Here is an 11,348-nt window from a genome sequence, read left to right on the forward strand (position 1 = left end):
ACAGGTGTACTTAAGCCTAATAGAAGTCTAACATGCAGCATATATAGGAGACCTTGGATGCAAAAGGATTAGCTTCATTCAGGTACGGCTATTGGCATAAATTTGACAATTTCATTTAATAGTCCTTTTTGCATATTTAAAAATTTGAAAATACACAATCTAATGCAACAAGAATTGGTCATTAAAGCACCTTTAGTTAAGAAAATCATTGTTATTCAGTTAATTGGCATAAATTAATTTAAAAATTCTTACCAATGCACCCACTAGCAACATAATCTGGAACCCATAAATCTACTACCATAACCATATTACATAAGTTATGACGATCACAAAACCTGCAGTGCGTGATGGAACAGAGAAATTATAAGGTGAGAAGCACATACACATTATCTTATCAAGCATCACAAACATGTTCGTATAATATTTTGAGTTATTAGTGTATGCCAGAAAATATATTTTTGTGATTAGAAGACTGTCCTGTTTGACAAAAGTGTAGAGAGAGTTGTAGTGTAGATTTTTTCAAAACATTTGTACTTAACATGTTGCATACATATATAAATTTATTCAGTAATATCATTAATACTATATTTACTTATTTTATGCATAATGAAGTGATGCAGAACTTTTGATATACAGTGGATCAGAATCCATGAGCATGAACCCGATACCCCTTTACCAAAGTAATATAATTAAAAATTATGATAGATAACCAAGTAGGTGATACACAAATAGGATATGTGCACATGAATTATTCTAACAATACCAGCCAAGTCTAGGTTTATAAAAGTCTTTAAAAACAAAAAAGGTAAGCATGAATAAACGGCGGACAAACCCTTATTCATTGTTTGTTGTACTACAATTGTCACAAATCGATTACCAAAAAAACTGAATTAGAATTACTATTTACTAATTCATACTAGGCTCCATATATATAACCTAAAATAAATCACAGCACTGTTGAATCAATCAAAATACTCATATTTTCAGTCCTTTTGAGATTTGTTTATCTGGTTCTTTAGCAATAAAGTTTACAAGTGAAATTTGGGAAATTCGTTAGAGTTAGCTCTTATAGGTAGTACACATAGTTGATACCTAGATCATCAGTTACCACAACGAAAACATCAATAAATCTATGATTGAGATGCCTGGCAAATAAGCGAGGCTTACTAAAATACATACAAGCTTTGAACTGTTCCACCTAAGACTCTAAGGCTACGTTTGTTTTTGGAGACAGGACAGGACATGACACTAAGACAAAGACAATAGAAAGGAGACACCAAAAATTATTTTTTGTGTATTGTATTTGAATATGATGGACAAGACACTAATGTAATGTCCTGTATTATGTTTGGATAGACATGGACAAAATTAAAATAGTATGCAAAATGACTAAAATAACCATGTAATTCCAAATTTTTTACATTAAGTACAAATTAATTTAATAAAAAATAAGAGTACGTAAGAGTACAAAAAATTACAAGAAAAATTGGTCTATGAACCAATAAGATAAAAATGGTATTAAAGTAACAAAATTAAGAATAAATAAAGTAACATAAAATAGGAAAAAAATTTTGATTAAAAAGTCGTGTCCATTTTTTTAAATCCCGTGTCCATCGTTGTCCTTCGTAAAAGAGTAGACATAAAAATATAAAATAGTGTCATGGAGACAATGTGTTATGTGTACATGTCTCTGCCTCCAAACATATTTTAAACTTTCAGTGTCCATGTTTTTGTGTCCTGTCTCTTAAAACAAACGTTACCTAAATGCTAAATTCAAAGGGAATGGTACAAAAATTAAGTTAAAAATAGTTACATCTTCAACTAAACACCACTTGAAAATAGAGGAACTTGGATAAAAGAAGAAAACCCATTACCAACGACCTAATCTAATTGGACCATTCATTTGCACTGATTAAAAAATAAAAAGAGTTGGAAATTGAACCAAAAATCATACATAGAAATTAGGAAATTCCTATTCATATGAGAATAAAAAACAACTGGCAGTTACCAAAGTTTAAATATTTCAGCCTATCTATGTAAGAAACCAAAAGGGATTTTACAGGAAACCCGGTTACATATGAATAGATTAAGCTCCCAAAAAGAATTAAAAAAAATAATAATTCAGGTTTTGCAAGATTGATGAAGTGTTTCGCACATTAAGATGAAATTCAGCTACACCAAAAGACTTATGAATTCTCAGCTAAATTCAAAAAGAGAATACGCTAATTAAACCTAAAAATACTGGCATAACATGAGATATAAAATGCTCACCTTCTAAATTCAAACAGTCTCTTTTCTTTCAGAAAATTCCACCAAGTTGAACTTGAAACTAAGAAAGCCAAAGAAGAACCATATGGTCATTTAAAAATATGGTTTTTGCAATGTGCCAAGAATATCTTTTTTCTTGGTTTTATTATATTTTTTTGCACTCTATTTTTTCTAATCTAATTTTTTGCTTTTTATTATATTTCTTTACTTATGTTTTGGGGTGATCACTTAAAATAAGTGTTGTAAAAAATGCTACTGTAACATGCTTATCTTCTCACAGTCTTATCAATCAAAATTGCATTATTGCAGTTTTCTTATGCTTGCTGAAAACTGCATAATTTCATGTGAAACCGTTTAAATAAAGAAATGGACAACATACCAATTGGCAAATAGGAGAAATCTCATACCAGGCTAACTTTAAGTAAGCAGCCGCTCGGCTACAATAGTAAGTCGCATTCATGCCATTCAGTTTGATAGCCTCAGTGTATTAAGATAGTGCCTTATTCCTCTAGCTTCCTTTAAAGGCTGCATTTCTCTGAAGAATACGCCTTTTATCAGCTTATATCATATTATCCACCTTGCACATATAATGCAAGCTGCTGCTCTTAAAGTAGCAAGATAGAACAAACCTTCTCGTCTAGAAGCTCATAAGTTTCAATCTTGCCATTGGTATCTGGTAATGGCAAAGAATAGGAGGCAACACTAACTTGCTCTTGAAGAGTGCAATACATATCCAACACCGTATCAAGCAGAAATTTATCAGCCCCATGGAATGAGATGAATGAAACAGAAACACAGCCACCATTATGAGAACCTAATGGAACTGTAACCTGTAACAAACAATATAAAAGTAAGCAAGCAGCTCAAGCAACATTTCAGAACAAATGAAACTAAGAAAAGGAACAAGATCACCTCTAGCACCTAAAGATAGTAAATTACTTGACAACATCCAGACACGCTAGCAATGCTCGACAATGCAGAAGTTCTAACATGAAACTCAGAAGACAACTCTTACTTTGTATTAAGCTTTAATGGACCATTAGCTATAGAAGGAATAACAAGTATTCCATCATCCTGAGGGACAACTAACCAAAATCAGGATGTGTTTAATTGGATGGGATGGAAAGTAGACTTGCCAAAATTTTTTGGTTATTTCGTTGTAAAAATCAGAGATCTAAGTAATTTTGGCATAAATAATGAAATTTCATGACAAGGAATGCCACTTATTCAAAAAATTAAATAATAAGAACAGCTTACTACATTATCTTATTTTCTCCTATGATAGAATCAACATTAACATCACTAAAACCTTCAATATTGATAACACTAAATACAGAGCACAATGGATATAAATAAAGAATAAATACACATTTTATAGTACCTTTAGTAGACTTTGAAATGCAGCTCGCATCTCAGTCCAGACTTTATACAAGGTTTTTATATTATCATGAGTAGCATTAAACTATTAATAGCAACAATAACACCAATAATACGCTCAAAAACATCATGGCCTAATTTGGATTTGATGGATTTGACCCAATCATCATGATTGGTTTTAAATTTATATCTGAAATCAGATGAAGAAACACATTTCTAGAATAAATACATGCCATAATATTCTTTGTTTCTTATAGACAGAATATAAAACAACATAAGCATATAAATATATCACACATCATTTACACACCACAAAGCATTTTGCAGTTACGAAAGAAGTAACCATTCATTGCAAAGTATGGTTCTTTTGAAACTAAAGTTCGAAATTGTTTGAGAGAAATATCTCAGGCAAAGGCATCAATTAACAAACAAAAAAGTTTTTCTAATATCAAAATGAAGAATAGATAACCATATGGTACAACATTGTCTACTACAATAACACTACAAGGGAACCGGGAAATAGCGGCGGTTCCTGGAGTGATTTGTGGCGGTTTTCGACCGCCGCGAAACGGGATTCCAGCGGTTTGTTAAGCGTCGCCTATTAGGGGGTGGTTATATGATTTTGCGGCGCTTCTCAGGAACCGCTGGCACAACCGCCGCAAAACCCAAGATTAGCGTCGCAATGTTTAGCGGCGGTTTGAAACCGCCGCAATCTGAAAATCTGTGATCGACACGAAATGTTCGGCGGTTTGAAACCGCCGCCGTTTAATGGCCACGGTTTAAAGACTAATGTATTTACCGGCGGTTTGAAAACGTCGCGGTTTAACGGCCAATGATTTTTGAAATGTAACTAGCGGCGGTTTTAAACCGCCGCTATCTCCTAACCTGATTTTTCAAATTTCTAACGGCTAGTACGCAACCGCCACTATTTTCCGGTCAAATGGCCGCAAAAATACTATTTTGTACACTGGCAATCCACGCTGTTTTTTATTTCAATGTACATTTTTTTTCGTTTTTTTAAAATCGTTCTTAATATTAGTAAGTTAAATTATTTAAAATCCCGAAAAATAAATTGCAGGGTAAACGACAATAGCAAAACCATTAATTTAATTAATATAATTATCCGAATATCAACAAAGTGTACTCCTTACTAAGAGTTGCATAATCAACAAAATAAAAGTGTATATCTGAAAGAAGAAAAGGTTCCACAATCCTAAGATCTACTTTCTATTCTATCCCTCCAACGCACTCATCCATGTGGCAACGTCTGATGGCAGCTTCCTATCTTGCCCTTGAAGTAGACATAACAAAGCACTCTCCATTGTCTGCATCCTGACCTTTCCAACTGCTACTTCATCCTCCACTGCCTGTCTTTTGGTCTTCTCAGATGCTACTTCATCCTCCACCGCCTGTCTTTTAGTCTTCTCGGCTGCTACTTCATTCTCCACTGCCTTCCTTTTCAATTAAAGAAATGAAGACTTATTTTGAGTATGGAATACATAGGATTGACTCATTATTTGGTGCATCTTGTGAGGTTGTAATTATTTTCACCTAAATTCTAATTAGCAGAGGTTGAGGTAAAGATGCCCTGTCTTTGTTAAAAGCCCTAACAGGAGCATAGACTGTTTGGAAATTGTTAGAAAGTCAAAAGAATTGTTAGTATGCTCCTCTAAAATAATGATCAGACAACTATCTTAATAGTTTAATGACATAGGGAAAATAAAGGAAGGAAAAAGGTCAAAGTATGATCCAGAGTTTACAACACTGACAACGACATATGGATATTAGCATTCAAGGGTGATAACTAATAACTGACCTGCTTGTCTGCTCTTTTAGTTATAAGTTCATCCCACGAATATATTGCCAACCCAAACTTTTCAACTTCTTGCTTTTGTTCAGGTGTAACCTTCCCAAAGCTCATAGGCGCTGCACAAAGAAAAAGAGGTGATTGCTTCTTTTTCATGAATATATTTTTCTGTACAAATATCTGAAGGAATGGATAAAATCAAAGGAACTTCTTACTCTTGAGATACTTTGTGGTATTTGGAAATGTCTTCAATAGCTAAAACATTTTCAGGAAAAAGATAGATAGATAAGAGTCAATGTATTGTACACAGTAGCTAATCTTTCAAAAATAGTAAACCAATATAAAAAAAGAAGGTATTTTAATAGGCGAACATCCGGTATTTTCTTTTCTTCTACAAATGATACACATACCTCTGCATGGCATATAATAAACTCTACAGCCACAGCACCTAAGTCATATCCGTGTGTCAAAAACAATGGTCATTATAATTAGAGAAAGTATTAGGATGCCACATATATCCATCCTTGAACCTTAAGCCTGATATAGAACCTAAACAACTTGTAATTGATTATCAATATCTGTACAATTGGATGTTCTTTAATGCAGAGTTTCAATTTTTCTGCATGCTGTTAAATTTCAAATGTCGTCATTGTTTTGAAAGATAAGTTACCACATTTGGTGTGACAGGTTTCGGTGCATGCTTAATAATTACAAAATTTCCAAACACAATGTAGCTTTATTCATAAATTGGTTAAGATTTCAAAAACACAAATTCGTGAACTAACTTATTTCTTGATAATTTTATTTGGAAATAATATAAAAACTGCTAAATAACCATGGGAGTTCCCAATGCAAGTGTGAATTGGCCCTTGAATAATTCTTGTTCACCAAAGATAAATTATTCAAAAAAAATTGCAAATGGATTAGTGAATTCATTTATTAAATGTAAGAGTTACATGAGCCCCACAAGGCCACACATTTTTCAGTTTTATCACAAGTCCTGTGAAAACATATTGGAAAACGAAACTATGCTTGCCATTAATTTATAAGTCTTTAGATTAAAAATGAATACTTAATAAATTCCTGAAAAGATTTTGTGCAAGACTTTTTGGTTCTACTCTATTGATAATACCTGTCACAGCTGCAGGTACAGGAATACACCCCAAGTAAATTATTTCAGAGCTCCGATATACCCGCTCGTCAGAGAACCTGATTCAATGCAAACAAATTAAGTTCAGAGAAAGTCAGAATTTAACTCCGAGAATTAGAGGAAACACTGAACAATGGTAACCAAGATATTGATAAGCTGATGAGAGATCTTGAGATTAAAACCATGGAAAATAAACATTCATAACAGATTCTGGAAAAGATGTTACTAAGCTGGTAAATGATCTAGTAAAGAAACAGATGCAAACATTCATAACTTTCTCCACCAGTGTTGTTGCCATTCATCTTAAATGTTCCAACTTTTAAAAATATTATGAACAGAGAAACCACTTAATTATATATTTGAAGTACTAGTAGAGCAATCTAAAAATATATTGTTAGAGTCACTACTGTCTAATTCATTAAGCTTGCTTATGTCATTATAATTCAATAAGTGTGCCAGTAACCCTTAATTATTTATCAGCCATAAACTTATGTGTCTATCTACTTGTTTATTAAATACATGCATGTCCCAGCATTCATGTTGATTATATTATTGTTGATCCCCACCCTGTACTACGTGATTGAATTTTCTGTTCACCGTGGTTGTCTCAATATTAATAGCTTTCAGAGCAATCAATCAATTGGTTTTAAGTTTTGTATACATTTTTTTACATACTATTATTTAGGAGTATTTGTCTGCCAAATCAAGAAGGTGCATTTTTTTTTGGGTGGTAGCTAGCACATTGATAAAAAATAATTAAATCAAGGATCAAAGGGTTTACTTTCAGTCTTCTTTAATCACACGGAAATCAGAGAACAAAAGTGCATTTTTGTTTGCAATGTCATGCCTACATTTACAAGAGCATTTTAATTTGGAAAATTTATTTGGTGATTGAGCAAGCAAGAATTTGATTTTTCTTCTTCTTACTAGACTATTTCTGAATCAAGCTCTTCTAAAAAAACCAAGGTTGATAAAATAAAAAAAATAAGACTCCAATTACAAATTAAATAATGTGTAAGCTTTTACTTTTCACTTTATCTATCTTCTCAATTTATAAATCTTTCTCCTGCAAAGATAAAATGCAAATTCTGCCAATTGCAGTGAAGTAGTTGCGCAATGGACTTAAAAATCTAAGGACACATCAACCAGCCAAAAATATAGAGAGGGTTAAATTTACCACAAGACAAAAGATACTATCATACAAATTATTGTAACGGGTAAAGCCCTCATGCATATATACATTGTTATTATTATTATTTAACTTAATTACCTATTGGCTATTATCATAAAAGTAGCATAAAAATAATTTTTTGATGTATAGCAATACTCAGTTAAAAAAAAAAAGGCAAGTATGCTAAAAATAAATAGCAAATATAGTCATAGCATATTTGGATACCAAATTAAAAATGGCAACAACCCAATAAAAAGACTGGGAAGAAATGGACAAACACACTAATTCACTCCACTCAATAATAATATTAAACACAAGACTCTGATCAACCACCTGATTTTACTTTGAGTAACGTAACATGACAGTTTGTATGTCTCTTTTCCTCTTCGTTTTAAATATGCAAATCTAATATCATCATCCCACCTTCTCCTTAGGATCCCATCTACCGTATGGTTGCAAACGTTGATTTAATCTTATTTCAAATAAAATTTTATCCATGTAATAATATTAATGATTAATAGTTTTGTCTCTATTAGATTTTCTTATTTCTTCGTTCCAAATATTTTCAAAAGTGAGAAAAAAGCTGTAAAACTGGTTACTCACCTTTAAAAATATTAGGATCAAAATAAAAAAAAATTACAACGAGACTAAAACCACAAATTACGGGTTTTACTGGAACAAAAAATTTATTTAACACGTTGAGATTTAGCAATAACAAAACAGGAAATAATATTGGTAAGCATGATTGAATTCTCCTGCACCAAACATCATGAACACTCACAATCAATCACCCTTCAAGTTTAAATTTGCAGGTAACACATAAAGCTTGAATAAAGTGTGCAGGACCACTTTAAACTTTAAATTTGCACATAAAGCTTCTAATTTTGTAGTAACTAGCTAGCTATATATATATATATATATATATATATGGTTAATATCCTCCCATAACATTATATGATGGAAGTGTCATATGTGATCACATACATGTGAAAGTAACTATAAATATATTTATTCTTGTGCAGCCAAAAATAACCATAAAGATGCAATTGGATTGTGACAGATGCAGAACAATGGCTAATACTAAACACATTAAACATCTGATCAAAAAATAATTGTTACAGCTAATTTTGACAAGTTTTATAGGTGTAAGTCATTTAGCAAAGACTTGAGTCTGGCTAATACTAAACTAATCATTGGCCTTTGAAACAGGAAAATAAAATACAATAAATTAAGAAAACGGCTTAATGCACATCACTAAGTCAGAGGTACAGTTTTTGGGTTATACAAATTCCATTAACTTGTTATCAATTGTTCTAATAATAGAAAAGAAGATAAAATCTTTTGCAGTAATATACAAGTCACTTTCACTTGGTCTACCATGAAGACAAGAAAAGCCAAAAATTCACAAAATGCTTTATCATCTCTTCATTTTAAATAAAATACATAAACATCATAATTCTCAGAAAAATCCAAATTAGTTTAAGGGCTAGATGAGATATCCCCCAAAACAGAGAAAGTGATGATAAACAAACAATAAAGAAATTAACTGGCCTATCTCAGCATATCAGAAATACAAAGGATAATTTAAAAGTTGTTTGTAGTTATCTATTGATAAATATTTAATGTTAATTTCAGTAGCTTTGTAAAAGATGGGTTTTATAGGCATGGTTAGTGTCAGGTGTTTGGTTCTCTTAGGAGTTTTATTAATTTCACGAGTTTTGAAAGATATTGGGATATTAGAGGTATGTCTGCACTTTGATGATGGATGGAATTTTTGAGCATATAATATGCTGCTACGTTTCAAGTGAGGTCACAAGCAAATAATTTGATAGTACAGACTTAAACATGTCCTCCCTCTTTATCATTTCAACTTAGCCTATTCCTACGGATCAATAGGGTTCATTGTTGATAATATCTTTTAATGAAAATGCAGATACTTTTCAAATATCCTCTTGGAAAGAAGCTAACAGTACCTCGGAAGGAGTTATGCTCCTTTTGTTTTCCTGAAGGTGTAAAGGTCTGCTTGAAAGCTATTTGTATTTACTTAGATATATCAAATGGTACCTTCTCTCATTGTCTTCTAACAAAAATGCTACCTTTCAAATTGTTTACTATAGTTTTCCATTGTTTGTACTTGGTGCCACTAAATTGATCCTACTATCACCGTGTGTTTACTCTTGCTCCTTTGATAAATCTGCTTCACAAAGTTACTCTTTCATTTAATTTTCTATCAATAAACATCATAAACATAGCTATTTTCAGAAGGTTCATAATTTGAATAGAGGAGCAAACTTGGAACACAGAAACACAAAAATGGCAGATATTCTTGCTTACTAAAAGTGGATTCTACTTAATTTAGTCAACCACACAGTCCCACAGGAAGTACATTAGTTTAATCCAAATTAAAAGTGCAAAACTGGATTCCAATATGAAATTGCACTAAGGACAAACGTATCAAAACTCGGGTTCAGAAATTGGGAAAAGAAAATCAAATCTGCTCACTAAATTGGGAGAAAAAATTGGAACATACGAGGGAGAGGATCGTTCCTCACAGGCTTTTGACACCAAAAGTTCACATGGCACAGGGATGAAATTGATGTTGAAATTAATTTATGAACAACCACTCAAATTAAATTGGGGGAGGGGACAAGAACGAACCTGAGAGAGGGGAGAGGGGGCGATCAGCGCACAGCAGGGCAAGGGCAAGGGGGAAGGCTGCCGACGACGTCACGACGGTGGTGGAAGGAGACCCGCGATTGGCGCTATGCTCTGCTAGGGTTCACGCCAAAAAGAGGGAAAGTTATTGGCGCCTTAATGTATTGGTTGTGGTTCTTTAATGAAACAACCCACTTCTCCCACCTTGTTATTAGATGCGGTTGGACAAAGAGGGCAACCATTTTGGATTTATTGGAGGCGGACCATCAAAACGCATGAAGAACTGCAGCAGCTCACTCGAACAGCAGCGCTCTGGAAAAAGGGCTGGTATTTTACCGCAGGTAACACCCCGGTTCAGTTTATTTGGTGCGGGGGAGTATTAACGCAGCAGGAATCGCAACAAATAAGGCAATTTGGAACGGTTGGGGAGAACGGCCGGCAATTTGGGGCTGCTAAGTCCCGCGCCTCTTGTAGTGTAAACTAAATCACAAAGCATATAATAGAATACCCTTGGGTTGAAAGCATAACTGCAGAAAGAGCTTTCAATATAGATGCTCCATTTTCTTGATCTGTTCATGCTGGATGAAACTTTAGGCTGGACACTTTAGAAGTAATATCTAAAGGATGAAAATTTTTCAGCACCAACAAGGTATTAATCAGCACTTTAATACTCACCTTATCATACAACAAATACATTGTCATTTAAACAAGCGTTGGTTAACAGAATAAGGAGAGCACATTGCAACTTGCAATTAAACTTAACCAAGGTCTGAGATTTTTGATATGTGAAATACTTATTATGATACTTGATTAATACTTTAGCCCCCCTCTTTTCATTGTTGAACTGGATACCAAACAATAGCTGCAGCACACCAAGTTCAGATAAATCGGGTTTAGCTTATTTTGGGGCAAAATGGTTG

At 33.1% G+C, this 11,348-nt stretch overlaps 1 long non-coding RNA gene across 3 annotated transcripts; it reads right to left on the reverse strand.

Annotated features, from left to right (window-relative positions):
- Positions 1-4,750: 4,750 nt before the first annotated feature.
- On the reverse strand, positions 4,751-11,320 carry LOC130973584 (uncharacterized). 3 transcript variants are annotated; one of them, XR_009084194.1, is made up of 6 exons: positions 10,432-11,320; positions 6,585-6,661; positions 5,863-5,900; positions 5,668-5,707; positions 5,462-5,571; positions 4,751-5,100 (listed from the first exon to the last, which is right to left on the reverse strand). It is a non-coding gene; the product is annotated as an uncharacterized LOC130973584 (long non-coding RNA). The 3 variants fall into 3 exon arrangements; XR_009084192.1 differs by lacking the exon at positions 5,863-5,900; XR_009084193.1 differs by having other exon boundaries at positions 5,668-5,900.
- Between the last annotated feature and the right edge of the window lie 28 nt (positions 11,321-11,348).

This window comes from Arachis stenosperma, chromosome 4, assembly GCF_014773155.1.
Source record: "Arachis stenosperma cultivar V10309 chromosome 4, arast.V10309.gnm1.PFL2, whole genome shotgun sequence".
NCBI lineage: Eukaryota > Viridiplantae > Streptophyta > Magnoliopsida > Fabales > Fabaceae > Arachis > Arachis stenosperma.